Consider the following 16394-nt stretch of genomic DNA (forward strand, 5'->3'; position numbering starts at 1 on the left):
GGACCACATCAAACTAAAAAGCTTTTGCACAGCAAAGACCATCAGTGAAGTGAGTGGGGAAAATATTTGCAAGCCATATATCTGCTAAGAGGTTAATATTCAAAATATATAAAGACCCATACAACTCAATAGCAAAAAAATAAATAACCCAATTAAAAAGTGGTCAGAGGATCTGAATAGATCTTTCTCCAAAGAAGATATACAAAAGGCCAACAGTACCTGAAAAGATGCCCACATCACTAGTCATTAGGGAAATGGACATCAAGACCACCATGAAATGTCACCTCACACCTGTTAGAATGGTCATCACCAAAAAGACAAGCAATAACAAGGGTTGGTGTGGTTATGGAGAAAAGGGATCTCTTGTAGACTTTCAAATGTATGGGATTTTCTTAGTCCTCCTTTTATTATTTATAGCTAAATTTATGTCTTGAAGTGAGAAAATGTATTTGATACTGATTGAGATATTTGAAGACTATTTTGGCTAAGTGTGTGATAAATTTGGGCAAATGTTCCTTGTGTATCTGAAAGAATGATCTAAAAACTGGATAAAATGGTCTTTATATGTTTGTTGGATCAGTTGTGTTACTTGTGTTTTTTACACTTTCTGCAACATTGCTGAGTCTCGGTCTGCTTCATGTATTGATAGCTGAGAAAGATGTGGAAATTTCTTAACTATGATAGTGGATTTACCAGACTTTTATGGCAACCTATCAGTTTTTACTTTATATATTTTGAAGAAATATTTTAGGTGTCCATAAGCTCTAACATTGGAATCATTTTATCTTCCTGGCAAATTGCACTTTGTATCAATATGTGCTCACCTTCTTTTGTTTGCGAGTGATTATTTTTGCCTCAAAGTCCTGACCAGCAAGTCTTTGTTTGATTTAGTATTTTTCAGGTCTATCTCTTACCATCTTTTCAACTGTTCTGTGTTCTGACTTAGATGTGCTTTTGAAAAAGAACGCATAGTGAGACTTTGTCTCTGAACCTGAAGAATCATTCCCTCTTACTGATTTTGATTATTGATTTGTTTGAATTCGTACATGTTGTCTTATTGGTGCTCATTAAACCGCCTTTTCTGTTTTTAGCTTTATCCTTTCTTGCTTCCTTTGGATTAACTGAATTGTTTGCTTTCCCCCTTGATTACTTAGAGCTTGAATATTAAACACCCTATTTCTCTTCTTTTAGTGTTGATCCTAAAATATTTACATGACTTTTTAACTCTACAGGATCTAAAATTAATCATCATTTAAATCCTCCTCTGTGACACTAAGAGGACCTGAGATGGTTTAAGCTCCTCTGTTCCCCTCCCACCTTACATTCCATTGCTGCCCAATGTTTAAGTTAGTTTTTCTCTGCAAAGCACACATTATCATTGTTTTCGCAGTCCACACGTGTTTCGATTTACCACAGACTTGCATTTTTAGCTTTCTTCCTTCTTTTATTTCATATTATTTTTGTTTATTTTTTCTCTACAAACCAAAGTGTACATCTATGCCAATTACATCTTTCTTTTAATCTCCGTGGACTGATGGACCCTTTGAAACTCCACACGTGGACCCTAGGTTAAGAGCCCCTGACCTGACTAAAAATCATCTTTAACATTATACTGTTTTGGTATCTTAAATTCAAATAAAAGGCTTTTTTCCCCCTATGAATCTGTCATTTGCAGAAATAGGCAGTGAAAAATTCAGAGGGTAAATGAGGTTATTGTTCTCACAGCCCTAGTCCTTCAGAAGATTATCTCCCCAGGAAAACCCAGCAAAGGGACACCGAATTCTGCCACAGGGTCAGGTGAGCCCTGCCAAGAGCAGTCCTTTCCCACTCCTGCCCTTGGCCATTGGCAGGGACTGAGCATCAGTTTATGACAAAGTAATGGCTTCTGTGTGCTGACTTCTATACAATGTACACATGATCTTGTGGACCTAAACTTGTAGGACTGGAGACACGGCCTCCAGCAACAAGTAGACTCTTGGTTTAGCCTATTAGGTCACTCGAGCTCTCCTTTCTAGGAGGCTGGGATTCATGGCCCATGCCAATGCTGGGTCAGCAGAGGCTGTGTGCATCAAGATAGTGTAGAAACAGTAATGGGCAACTGGTGTAGTGTCCTGAGAGCACTGAGACATCCTCCATCCAGTTTTCTACAGCAAGGGGCAACCTCGCAGCTGGTTTTATGATGGAGGAAAACTGGAGAAAGAACATGGAAAGGGAAGAAGCTCCAAGGAGGGAAGACTACAAGGTAGGTATAGGTGGAGTGTGGGAATGCTGAAACGGATGTTTATGTGTTCATTCATTCATCTGTGGTCAAGTCAGTAAAGTGCTGACCCGACTACTGAGGCTTTCATTCAATTAACAGTTCTGGAGAGAGCTGTGCGGTGCATGGAAAGAAAAAACATGGGCTTGGAAATCACAGGAGCCCAGCTTCCGATGCCGGTTGTAGTCCTTGCTGGATTTCTGACACCTGAGGTGACATTTAGGACAATTCCATTTAACAGAGTCCTTCAAGAATCCTGGAGAAAGAAAGAAAAGGGGGGGGGGTGGGTAGGGAGGAGCAGAATTCAAGTTAGCTGTTAAAGGTTAAGCTACTCTTTCTCAAATAATATTTTCACCCAAACCTTAAACTATTACCAAACTGTGAGTGTTTCTTTATTCATTTTTCCCCATATTTGCATGGATTTAGTATCCAGATGTCTTCACAGTATTTCCAGTCCAAGCCAGAAACCAGGAATAGGAAACATGTATGGGCAGAATCTTCTTGTGAAATAGGTGGCCTCCGTCTAGGTCCGAGACTGCGCGCACTTGAACTGAGCACGGAGCTCGGCGCGCTCCCTCCTCGCCGCCTCTCGGGCGCCGGGAGCCCCTGGCGCTCTGCTCCCGGTAACCGCTGTCCACCTGCTGCAGGCGGGCACCTGCTAGGTCAGGTGCCACGTGTGCACTCTTCTCAGTAGAGTATTCCAGTTCCTTCCTTCTAGCTCCTCTGGCCGGGCTTAGACCAGTGCTGTCCTGAGCCAGCCCTGTGCCCCCAGTGCTCTCTCCTCTTCACCCCAGTGCACAGCCTCCTGACCCCAGCGTCCTCCCCCCGGAGGCTACAGCACAGCAGCGCCCACAGCCGGCTCCTGCCTGTGGTTCGCCTGGGCCCCTCCCTGGCCTTCTTCCTTCTCCAGAAGACACACTCAGCCTCATACCCTATTACCCCAAATTCTACTTCCGAAGTAGAATAAAAGGGAAAAGAAAAGAAAACAAAAAAAGAGAAAAAGAACTCACGTTATTTTCTCACCTTTTTGTCTTGTTTATTTTTGGATCAAGAGATAATGTCTGAAAAATATGGCAGGAATTCAGTATATATTTATAATATGAACGAACAAACAACATAAGGTAGGGGATGAAGTGAGTTGGCATGGTTGGCTTCGTTCCCCTGTGTCTTCCCAAAATATCAAAGCCAGAAAGCTCAAAGCGACTTTTTCCAGATTTCCTGGCAGCTGGAGTTATAGGTATGGTCTGGGTTCTACTAACCTGGATGCTCATATGAGATTTGCACTTGAAACTGAGTGCAGTAGGGGCAGAGGCTCTGGCGTTCATTTTCCGACGTGAATCATGAGGCCATATAAAAACCATGCTCGGCAGCAGCCTGATTTGATGCCACAGTGCAGGTGGAGTCCCCATCCCTGGGAGAAGTTCCAGAAGCTCAAGCCAGAGCCTGCTTCCATTCTTTTCGATGATTTTGTAAGTCCCTCAGTACATCAGAATTGATCTATTTTTGCGTGAACCTTTGTCTGTGACCTAACTCTACTGTAGCATTCTCGCTCAAGTGCATGACCTCTTCATCTGTCTTCACCCTTCCAAGGCAACTTTTCTGGGTACCTGCCTTAATAACTGGTCTGAAACATATTTGATCCCATTGCACTTTGAAAAAGAAACAATCAGATCTTTCCATTCACTGGGCCAATGTTTATAGTCAGCATTTCTCTAGAGCCCAGTAGCTCGGTCTGAGGGCACCTGGGCGTGAATATGCACACGTCACCATTTCATTGCTCCAACCTGCATAAGGCAGGACCTTCTCCCCCATCAAAACTTCCTCTGGTCTCGGTGTCCTTTTCAGTTCAGCATATTAGCAAACTCCTGCAATCCTAGAGTTCATTGTGTTTTTTAAAACTGAGCACAGGGAGATGCCTTTTTGAATCCTTTTTCATTTGGATTATAAAATATGGTGGAGGGGGGAGCATATGAGGCATTAGATGCACTCAAGAAACATATGCGTCTATGTAAAACAAAGACAAAAACAGAAAAAAACCCTCACAAACATTTAAATGTTTTTAAAAGGATTTTTGTACTCTATTTAAAAAAACCCCAAATAAAAGAAGGGATCCATCAACATATATCTCGAAGTCCGTCCCAAAGTCGTGTACCCCACAGCCATGCAGGCTGGTTGTCACCTTTTTCATTCAAGCATCATCTGGGATGACTGGCACCCGAGTTCTTAAACTCAGACCTGTTCTGCTGAAGCCAGGACCCCGAAGCTTTGTGTTTTGAATCGTCAGGCGCTTCTCCCGCCTGGTCACGAGCAATGCTCCGTGTTCTCCCAGTAAAATGCTCTTTCTATAGGCGTCTCCTTCCTTCCATGTGGCTTGAGGACAGCACCTCCATGTGACCCTTGCTTTCCCCACAAGCTCCCTGGTTCTCGCCGAGATTGGGGTTTCTGGGTGCTTCCAAAGTAACCAGACTCTCCGAGGGGCTCTGCTGCTGCGTAATGCCCCTGGTTGTCACACTGCACGCGCAGTCCTGCTCCAAGAATAAATAGAATACCTTTCTCTCTTCATCTGGGACATGATTTGTAACCAAAGCAAAGCGACCCTGCCCCAGGTCTCCGCATAGCCTCCTGACAAGGGCTGCCTTCTCTGGGTTCTCTGGTGCCTTCTGCCTTCTCTTGCCCCAGCCTGTGCTGCGGTCTTTTTCCTGCAGCCAAAAGTAAAGCCCCAAGATGAGATTAAATATTATCTCCGGCCCATCTCTCATTCCCAAACTCCAGCAAAGGAAAAGCCCTACCTTCCAACTTAAATCGCCACTGCTCATTGATTGGAGCACCTCCTTTGTGCGAGGCACCGATGATCCAGAGACGAATCCCATGCGGTCCTGACCCTTAAGGACTTGCTTCATCATCTTGGGGCTCTCAGAGCAGTCACCCTGAAGACATGCTGCGCTGAATATTAGAACCAGGAGAATTCTTGTATCAGGCAGTGCCTGTCAGATTTGAGCCCCCAAAACAGAACCGAAGGAAATTGGGATGTTTCCTTTACCCTTTCTAGTAAATGAAGATATCCACTGGGGGGTGGTGCTGGGAATCCTTTTTTCTTTTCTGGTACCAAACCTGAAAAAAATAGATTTAAAATAGATTTAAAGTCACCCTTTCTTTCTTTCTGTCTTTATTTTTTATTATTTATTAATTTATTTTTGTAACCCTACCTTTTAAAGCAAGGGGTTAAAACACTGAAGTAACATAGAAGGTTGGACTGTCAGTTCAGACTCTCATGAATCAGAGACCTTAGGCAAATTCAAGATTTAATAATAATTTCAAGGATCCAAGCAATCACAAGGCAGAGCCAAAGCAGTGGGAGGTCCAGGCAGGTCCCCAGGCTCTCTCTTACTGTGTAGAGATGCACGTTGCCCAAAGTAAGAAAGCTCTAAGTTGTGTGTGCGGAGATCTTACTTACATAGAAAGCCGGTGTTTCAGTCAGTGGAATATCTCCATTTTACATCCAGATAGATATTTAGCTCCAGTGACATTTCCAAGGCTCCACGCCTGATAAATCCATGGATTGCAGGTTTATTTTCCATGAGCCATCCGAGAGAGATCGCATACATCCCCCTGCAAGTCTTCCATCGGTAGACTCCCCTGCAGGCACTGGTCATTGTTTTCCGGGAAGTCTGTCAGCTGGGTAACCTTCTTTCTTTCTTCGAGGCATCTTCCTAACCCCATCAAGGCAGAGAAGGAATGGAGGGTTGTTCCTTCTCATCCTCCTCCGGCCACATACAGGATTTCCGAATCAGGGGGCCAGGGCAGGTTGTGCCAGCACCTGCCCAACCCCCACCTCCAGGACAGACAACAGAATGTTCAGCTCTGATGTCGTTGCCGAAGATGGGGAGTGAGTTCTTTTGGAAACAGAGAGTGTTACTGGAGCATCGTTGCATTTCCCCTCCTTTCCTTTAGGAAAAGAGGTGCTCTCCTTTTCTCACAAGTCAAGTAATGGGACTTCATAGAATCATTCAAAGCTCACATGAAGTTTAGGAATTTGAAACCCATGCTCAGAAATGTCAAAAGTAAGAGGATCCTTGAAATTGGCACAAAGCGAGGAAGAGAGCTACACTCCCACTGGCGGAAGGAGACCGGACTTGATTTGTCCCAAAGGAGACGTGACCCAGGCGGGGAAGATGATCCCGACAGACGGATTCTGTACGGGGTCCTGGCTGAAGGTGGAGGCTGAGGGGGAGCTTGTGAGAAGGCATCATCCGCTGAGAACTCTAGGTATAAAGTCCTTAGTGGTCGTGGTTCTAAGAATCTGCCAAAAGCCTCCAAGAGAGAAGGACTCAGTATGTGACCCTCTGTCATGTGCGGAGGGTTCCAGATGCACAGCTTTCCAGTTAGATACGATCCTCTCCACCCCTTCCCTCTCCTGTCCCATCCTGCAGAGTTGGGGGTGGCTGGTGCGTGGGCAGAATTGCAGGGGAAGAACAAATCTGAGGACAGAGATGACCATACTTTGTCTCCACGGAGTCGGGCACAAGGTGGGGGCAGAGGAGTTTGCAACCGATGAGAATTTGAAGATAGGTATTAGAATGATCTGGATGTTAACACAGTGTGTGTTAGTAGCTAAATATGGTTAAAAGTGTTATGGGGACTGCCTCAGAATCCATCTAGAGGGCGAGGAGAAAGAGCGGGTTTAAAGCAAAAGCTGTGAAAAATAGTAAAGTTGCTGTCTGCTTGCATCTAAGTTGTAATTGTCCAGTCAATGCGTGGTACATGTGCACCCCAAAATCCTGGTTTCATCAGTACCTGTATTGAAGGGATATGTGTGTGTGTGTGTGTACTTGTGTGCATAATCTATGTATGCACATAAAGTTTCCTCATTTCTTCCTTTTGGTGTTAGGATTAATCAGTAATACACATCGTGCTTGAGAAACTATAGAGTTCTTTAGGCCAGCAGGAATCTGGGAAAGAAGCAATATTTATTAATGTTCTGTGTAATTTATTTTCCACTTATAAGAAAATGATTCCTTAAATGAGAAAATAAACTGATCCTTGGTTAAAAGTCAGTGTTGGATAATCTAAGCTTTAGTTGAAACAAACAAACAAACAAACAAACAAAAATAACACAAAGCCCAATGAGCACGGAGACCCTTCCTGATGCACGAGCATTATCTTTGCCAAGGGAGAGAAGAGTACGTAAGATTCAGTCTGAAGACCATTTGCCCCAAATCCTCAGTCACCTCCAATAGAAATAAAATCCATGGTTTCTTTGATTCAAAAAAATGTGCTTCAAACAGGTTCACAAACACTCACTCCCCATTAATGCACAATTGATAAAAATGTTTAGGTTTAGGTTGGATTTTTAGTGGTCAGGTTCTCTCGGGCTCCGTGTTCTGTGAAGGAGCTTCCTCTCCCTGGACTCTGACCACACTGGGGTCTCTCCTGGTCATGTCACCTCTGTGTTGCTGTCTCACTTCCTGTAAGTGTTCATAAAATGATCCCCCCTTCTGTAAGAAGAAACTGGCAAAACCTATTCAGAGAGTAATAAGAGAAGTTCTAACTATTTCTGCAGAAACTGGCCAAAGAAAAAAGCCCAAGTGATAGGTGTTAGGAAAACAACAACAACCAAACCATCTTTTTTTTTTCTTTTTTTTGCTGAATCTTGAGATTGATGATTGATAAAGCACCGAGGGCTCTTGTTGTAGAAGGCTTGCAACGGGTTTATCTGTGAGACCTTCTGATGTCAATATCGACTAGTAAGCAAGGGGAGCAAATCCTGTGGATTAAGATACTGCTGATTTACTTTCTTAAAAACAATGAAGTATAAAAACAAAAACTTTAAACGTGTATCGATTTTTCAATCTGATGTTATTTTGAAAGTCAGAAAGAAAAGAGAAAGGATTAATACAGCCTATTTATTTTTATCCAGTAGTTCCTACAACATAGGATTTCATTTTTAATATATTGAACAACGTAGACAGAAAGAATGTTGATATAATTGATGGTTAGTTTCCTAGTTTCCCTAGTTTTTCAGACTATTTTTGTAATGATTAACATCTCTTAATCATAAAATCCATAATTTGGACATTCCACAGCAGAAACTTCCATAGGGACTTATCACACGACAATCATCTAAATATGCTTCCTCAGATACAGACTAGGGAAACAACACTGAGAAAGCTATCATGCGAACTTTTGGTCTCTGGTTAATGGTGAAGCAAATGTGATTGAAGCAGGTTATAATATGTAATCACATATTGGCTGGACAGATGCTTAAATAGAATGTCACATCCAAAGTTCCCGGCTTGATTCATGACTCAAATTTAACAAGGATTCCCCAGAGAAAAATAAGTTTTGTAATGTTATCATCTCTTTGTCTATCATATATATTGGAGCTTTCTTAAGAAGTGGAAAATGTTTGAATGACTGTTAAATAGTCACTGATGTTTCCCCGAAGTAGAACGTTGGCTAGAGGAGAATGCAATCACGGTCGAGATGGAAATCCACTTTCACTCATTCCCGGTGTGGGTGCCTCCACTTGCTGATGGCACTGCGTTCGACACTGCCACCCCCCACGAAAAGGCACCCCATCTATCCTGACCCTTCTGTGGACCCTGATGGGGAAGCACTCTAGATTTTTCCCCTCATGCCCAAAGACACTAAAATCCTTCTCATGGTTTCTCTTCCAAAAACACTTACATGAATGTTGGATTTGGAGGAAAGATCAGTGTTTGGAAAAGTAAAGAAGTGCACATGAATCGGACTACAGCCAACGACTCTGGTATGTGGAAGAGAGGACGTGACCAGTCCCACCCCTCCACTTAGGTGAGCTGTGGGGTACGCACCGGATGTGCCTGCATGCATTCACCAAGTACCCATGCTTCTCTGTCTGTCTGTGCATTTACATATGTGTGGATCTCTACATGTGCCTTACAGAATTAATGAATTCATGTTTTATCCAGTGGTTGTTAAACATTTGCTTTGCAGCAACCAGCACTCTGTTACTACAACACTCAGAAAACCATAGGCCAGGGCTTTGATCACTGGAGTCCTGCGTATGTGAACCAGAGAGTCAATGTTTCCAGGGAAGGAGCATTCATATGCTCTTTTGGCATGATGTCTTGAGTGTCCATTGCGTGCCAGATCCTGACTGAGGCCCATTGTGTGGAAGGGGACAGGCTGCAGAGAAGACCCCACAAGCCTGTTGGGAATCATCATCAAACACAGAGTCACTGGAGGGAGGCACTGGGCCCTCTGGCCACCCCATCAGAACACATCAGAATTAAAGCTTACAGCAGTTCACAAGGACAGGGCTGAAATATTGTCCGCATCATCCCTGACAAGAGGGTGTTCAACAATCTGTGCACCAAGCGTGATCAGTGGTCCAACCTAAATCTGTTCTTGTATATTCATCCTGGGGTTGTGATTTTTCACTTTTAAGCGTTTGGTAAATTCACTTTGTATACCAGTGTCATAAAATTACCTCCAAGCAAATTCCTGAGCCTGCCGCAAGCCTGGAGGAGAGAATATCCCATGTTACCAGTTGTACATAAATCCACAGGGCTCTAAACCTCATCATCCCCGGTCTGGTCCTGAAGCAGAGACAGAATCCCCCTCTTCATCGGGTCTACATTGATCCTGAATCTTGGTAGAGAGGAAGGAGGAGGTTAACCCATCGACTTCCTAAAAAAGAATGGTCATATGGAGTCGTTGCCTAATAGGGCAGATCAATAAAGTGCTGGTGTGGATGGTGCTAATAATAGTTTACAGATGCTCTGAAGCCCAGAGTCATCATCATTAATTTCACTGCACATGCGTGTAGGCAGAATAATAGGGTTCAGACAGGCCTCTGAGGGGAAGATCTATCATACTGATCAAAAGCAGCAGGAGGAAAGATGGGCTTTCGGGCCTCGTGTCTGACAGTGTTATGACGTGGTGAAAGGCGGATCCATAGGGCCCTCCCGGCGGACTGGACCGCCCAGTGCTTGGCACACAGCCTCCCATGATGACCTCCTTCACTCTCAAGGCTGCCTCCAGCTTGATGCTTGGCGTCAAGTCCCCTGCACCCTCTTCAGCCCTGAGGGTGGCCTTCTGCTTGACTCTTGAGCCACATCCCTCTTTTCTACTTTATGTGAATATGTGGAACCTTACTCTGTTCTTGGAGCTCAGGTGCCTGAAGTTTGTCAGCACATTTAATGTCCATTCCTTCTAGAAATGAGGCTTTGCCCTTAGTGTCTGTCAGTCCTATTTCCCTGTGCTTGGAAGCCGGCCTCTGAACCCAGCCATGTGGCTGGGCTCCTGCCCCAAATCTCCTGCCAGCCTGCGTGTGCTTCCCAGGACCTGATGCTGGTTCCCCAACACCGCATCCTGGCCTCTGGTGTGGGGACTACCATTACTTCAAGTTGGAACATAGAAGCTAATTGTTTACCAGGTATCACTTGTGGTTTAGAGCTAATCTCACCAGATGCCAAATTCTGCCTAGTGGTCTGGATGGCTGCTCAGCTTCTGAAAAATAGGAAGTTTCATCACCCTTTGGCACCTTTCAGTCTACGTGGTGGAGTGAACTGGACCAAACCCCATCCTGTCATGGAATATGGTTAGCCGTGTAGGAGACGCAAATTGTCCTTGATGTGGAGAAGAGCCATTAATAACAGCAACTTTTCAGCAAAAACTTAGTACAATAATTAGTTCAGTGAGTATCTGTTTTTGGCTCCTACACCCTAAGTGTTGGAATCAGAGCAACAACAACAAAAAACAAGATTCCCACTCTCATGGAACTTATATTTTTAAGTGCACATGCACACATGCGTTGTGTGTGTGTGTGTGTGTGTGTGTGTTGCCCTTTTTGGAAAGAGGGGACAGACATTAAAAACCATCATCAGGTGATAAATAGCTCAGTGAAGAAAATGTGAAGGGGTAAAGTGATAGAGCCACCTCACAGACTCTCTGTAGAGGTGGCATTTGAAGTAGACTTTTGAAGTAACATAAAAGAGCCAGTCATTGGATGATCAAATAGAACATGTTTCCAGAGGGAGGGCTGGGGGAAGGTCCAAAAACAGGAATGATCCTAAACATCTGAGCCTTCGTGTGGCTGGAGATAGTGTGTAGGAAAAGAAGGAGCTGGGATGAGACTGGAGGCTTTGCCAGAGGCTGGATCTTCAGGGGCTTTATGAATCTTTAATTTGAATACAATGGGAAGACAGTTGAATATTTTAAGGAGGTGAGCCACTTAGAATCTGAGTTACATTTTAAAAAGAGAACACCACTTCTAAAGGAGAGGGATTTATAGGAAACCCTGGGAGGCCATTGCGAGATTAGTCAGGAAGCTCCTGGCAGAGTTAAGTAGGAGGGGTGGAGGTTTGGACGAGGCTACATACGTGCAAGTGAAGAAAAGATGAGGAAGAATCTGTTGGATTTACAGGACTCGACATGGGAATCAAAAATCTTAGATTTTTTGTCATAAGCAAAAGGGCTGATAGTGATGCCATTTTCCAAGGATGAAGACTGAAAGGGAAGAACATGTTGGAAGGAGAAAAGTGTAGTGTGCTGTTTTTGGCTGTGTGAGTTTGAGTTGCCTCTTAGACATGATGTAAATCTGACAAATAGGCAGTGTGGCATATGGATCTGAAGGTGGGAGATGTCAGGGTTGGAAATGGAGAGCTGGGAGCTGGGAAATTATATATATATATATATATATATATATATGTCTTTGATCCTGGTTCCTAAATCCCTTGGAATTTCCTGGGTGATAGACAGGTCTTGTTTTCTCTGATGAGGTGATTCCTCGTGGGCGCCTGGATAGTTTCTGCATGGGAGTTGGTCATCAGAAATATGAAGCCAGGGGCTGCCAAGGCAGGAGGAAGATGGTGGCGGGGGCGAGGTATTTTCAAAAGAAATAATTCCAGATTGATGGATGAAATTTTAAGACAACAGCAGGAATTTTGGGCTTAGATTGTTCGAAATACTCACCAGAGTTTGCAAATAGTAATGACAAAGATGATCAAGTTTTAAATTGCCAATCGGCAGTGAAGGTGCTCTCCCCAGAAGATGGAAAAGCAGATATTGTGAGAGCTGCTCAGGACTTTTTGCCAATTAGTAGCCCAGCAGCAAAAGAGATCCACAGATTTGGATTTAGACATGTTCGACAGTTTACTTAGGTCAACTGGTTTTCCTGATCCTGATTTAGTATTGAAGTTTGGTCCTGTGGACAGCACGTTAGGCTTTCTTCCCTGGCACATCAGATTGACTGAGATTATCTCTTTGCCTTCCCACCTGAACATCAGTTATGAGGACTTTTTCTCTGCCCTTCGTCAATATGCAGCCTGTGAACAGCGTCTGGGAAAGTAGTGATCCCTGGTTGTGTAATTTGATTTCAGGCTTTTGGAGAAAAGGACCCAAGTGACTCTGATGTTTACAAAGCACCTATGAAACCCTGTACACACCTAGTTCATAATCCTCATAATTTATCAACAAACACAAAAAAGTATCTTACTTGAGAGTAAGAGTATGTGTGAGTATGAGTGCGTGTGCACACGTGTGTGTGTGTATGTGTGTAAATAAATTTATAAATGGGGGAAGTATTGGAGAAGGAAAGACGTAGACCTGCAGTTTGAGCAAATAGCAGCAGTGTTTTAGGAGCTGAAATTTCAGATTTAAAGGTTTCAGCCTCCACTACTTCCCTGTTTTTGTGGGGAGCAGGGGGGGGTGACTAGAGCTATTTGGTTGTTGTTTTGGGGGGAGGGGAATAATTTTTGTTCAGTCTTTCCTAGTGACCAAACTTAATTTTTAAGAATAATATATTGACTTATTAAATGGAACTGTTTTGAGTTTGAGGGATCTCCAGAGGAATGGAGGTCTGTGTTGGTCACATGTTAAAAGCTTGCTCAGCTTTGGAGCAGAGGGCATACCTGTTTTTGGATATCCGTCCATCTTCATCTCATTGTAGTTGAACAATGTGACTTGCGAGTGTTGCTCTGGTGTCTGTTCCGGGTTGTGAAGATCATCTGAAAAAGAACTCACTACATTCAAACGTAGAATTTAAAAAATTTAAATACTGTATTAGTCAAGAAAAGGTGAAAAAGTTATAATCTTAAAAGTAAAGTTGGAAGATTTCCTAAAATAGGAAAGAAAGTGATTTCCTTTTTTATTCGGTGAGCAGTGTGTACCGAAAGTTGGTTTAAAAAATATTTCCATTAACTATTTTTATTTAAAATAAGCATTTGAGGGAAGTTACCAAGGCAGCTCTTTTCTTCAAAAGTAGTAACCTGTTCCTCTTTGGAATAGCACATTTTGGGCCATGTTAGTACCCAGGATTTTTACTCATTTTACTCAGTAAATCCTGATGGTGACTTTGCCTAAAAGATCTTTAAGTAAGATGGAGGCCTGTGTAGGTAATAAAATATTACCAAAGTCTACAAAAGTAATTTAAATTAATTTTACATGTTCTCTTTCATGACAGAGAATTGCTCTGGTTCTGTTATTTTTTAAATGAATAAGTGATTTTTTGGTATGTGTTTAATATTTCTTCCCTCACTGCTGATCCTTGGACAGAAACCATTCTTTATATTTGATGGACCGTTTTCAGAAAAATCTTAAGTGTACAATAGTTGTCTAAAACTGGAGTAGCTTAAATACTAGGTCTCAGAAGTCTGAAAAATAGCAAAGAAGACTGGATTTGGAAAGCAAGGTCTGAAGTTGCTTGTCGTATTCTGAAGCTATGAAGAATAAAATGTTTCCACTTTGGATTACAAAACCCCATTTATGATTTTAAAATTTACACTTGAAATAAAATGATTAAACTAAAAAAAAAAGAAATATGAAGCCATAGGTAGTCTTGGAATTTTCAGATTTCTAGATCTGAAGTTTCTAGATCTCACCCCATGTACTCTTCATCTGTCTGCTCATCTGTACCCTTTATCACATCCCTTATTTATATAATAAGCTGGTAAACATAAGTAAGTGTTTCCCTGAGTTCTGTGAAGTGTTCTAGCAAACAATCAAACCCAAGGGGGGGTCATGGAAACCCCAATTTATAGCCTGTCAGTCAGAAGTACAAAGGACACCCTGGGACTTTGACTGGTGTCTGAAGTGGGGGTCGGAGGCCATCCTATGGGACTGAGCTCTGAATCTGTGGGATCTGAGGCTCTCTCTAAATGGATAGTGTCAAAGTTGAGTTAAATTCTAGGTCATCTAGTTGGTGCCTGAGAATTGGTTAATGAGTAGAAAACCCACCCATCCGCGGTCAGAAGTATTGTCAGTGTGTGAGAGGAAAAACACAGGAGCATGGTTTGCTTCATGGAGCCCTCTGCAGAGATGGTGTTTACAGGCGTGGTGTGAAGGAGTTCACACGGGGGTAGGGGGGGGAGTGTGGGTAGAGAAGAGAAGGGGCCGGAGTGGCCTCTGAGGCCCTGCAGCATCTTGACACCTAAGAGAGGAAAGGAGCCTCAGCAGTGCTCAGAAATGTAAGGCAAATACATGAAACAGGACTTCGTCGTGTGTGAGGTCACCTGCTAGTCTTTCGTACACATCAACCACTCTAGTCTTCAACTTCTGTGACTAGTTAGAAAGTAAAGCCTGGCCTCAGACTGTCTTCCTTAGGACCCAAGACCCTCCACTGGCCAGCTGTGTGACCTTGGGCTAATCAATTAGCCGCTTTGGAACTTAGTTTCCTTATGTGTAAAATGGATTTATAAAAATATCTATGTCATAGGGGCACCTGGATGGCTCACTTGTTTGAGCATCAGACTCTTGGTTTCGGCTCAGATCGTGATCTCAGGGTCATGAGATGGAGCCCCGCGTCAGGCTCCTCACTGGGCATGGAGTCTGCTTGAGATTCTCTCTCTCTCTCTCCCTCTGCCCCTGCACTCAGCTCACACATGTGCGCACTCTCTCTAAAATAAATACCTAGCATGCACATGTGTGAGCTGGGGTTAAGGAGGGCACGTACTGCATGGAGCACTGGGTGTTATACGAAAACAATGAATCGTGGATCACCACATCAAAAACTAATGATGTATTATATGGTGACTAACATAACATAATAAAATAAAATTTAAAAAAAGAAAATAAAATACATATCTTAAAAATAAATAAATAAAAATATCTATGTCATAGGCTTGATGGTTGGATTAAATGGATTAATATGTATAAAGCCCTTACAACAGTGCCTGGCGCATTTTAAGCAACCAATAAATGTGATGTAGCAGTTGCTAAATAGCTATTATTTGTACTGTATACTCAAGTCAGGCTCAGGCAAGTTTGAATCCTCAAGGGTCACAGAGGTAGTAAATGGTGGAGCCAAGATATATAATCAGCCATAGAAATATATAATGTGTTGACCATTATTGTAAACTGTTCAGAAAAAGGAATTGTTTTTAAAAGCAGTCTTATTCATTTTCAGTGGGTAGCCAAATTGGGGAGGGGGATCAGTTTCAACAAGATAATATTTTTTAAAGGAAATGTCTATTAATTTCAATTAAATAAAGTAATTCAAGTTAGACTAATGAAGTACTGTCAAACAAGGGAGCTGGGAAGCTACTTCAATAAATAGAGAAGAATGATTTGTACTTAACATACTGGTTGTTTACACATAAATTGGTGTTTTTAATTGTTTGGAAGCAATTTGTTCTCTTCAGCAAATTAAATGTTCCTCTATGCAAGTGTTAGACTATTTTATGGGCGACTTTTTTTTTTATAAAGCAAAGTTAACTTCAGCTTAATTCCTATCCAAATTAATGAAAGTTTCTTTCATTTTATGGGATTCTAAATCTTTTCCACTGGTGTTAAAATTAGGTTCTCTTGCTGAATTTAAGAAAGGAGAATTTCTCTGCTCATAATTCCACTATCCAATTATAATAAATTATGCGAACAAACTGTTGTTCTGGAAGAAACTGTGAGGAACATCTGCCAACCCAAACAGGTGACAGGTCTGACTAGGGTACAGTGTCTTAGGGGTCAGTCCCCTTGGAATTTGGTCTGAGTATTCCACAGGGCAGTACACACTCCAGACATCCTGTACGTGTTGAAAGGAAGGAATAGGGGAGAAAGGAAGGGAGGGAGGGAAAGAGGGGAAAACAGTCTCCTCGATTGGACTATGGTTTGGAAGCACCAGTTTCTGAACAAGGTCAATAACCAAGGACTGGCTCAACCC

General features: G+C 42.7%; 1 pseudogene; it reads left to right on the top strand.

Annotated features, from left to right (window-relative positions):
- Positions 1–12076: 12076 nt before the first annotated feature.
- Positions 12077–12724, top strand: LOC114211222 (dehydrodolichyl diphosphate synthase complex subunit NUS1 pseudogene; annotated as a pseudogene).
- The last annotated feature ends 3670 nt before the right edge of the window (positions 12725–16394 follow it).

This window comes from Eumetopias jubatus, unplaced genomic scaffold, assembly GCF_037043125.1.
Source record: "Eumetopias jubatus isolate StellerSeaLion01/CBP00866 unplaced genomic scaffold, mEumJub1_p1.0 scaffold_13, whole genome shotgun sequence".
Lineage (NCBI taxonomy): Eukaryota > Metazoa > Chordata > Mammalia > Carnivora > Otariidae > Eumetopias > Eumetopias jubatus.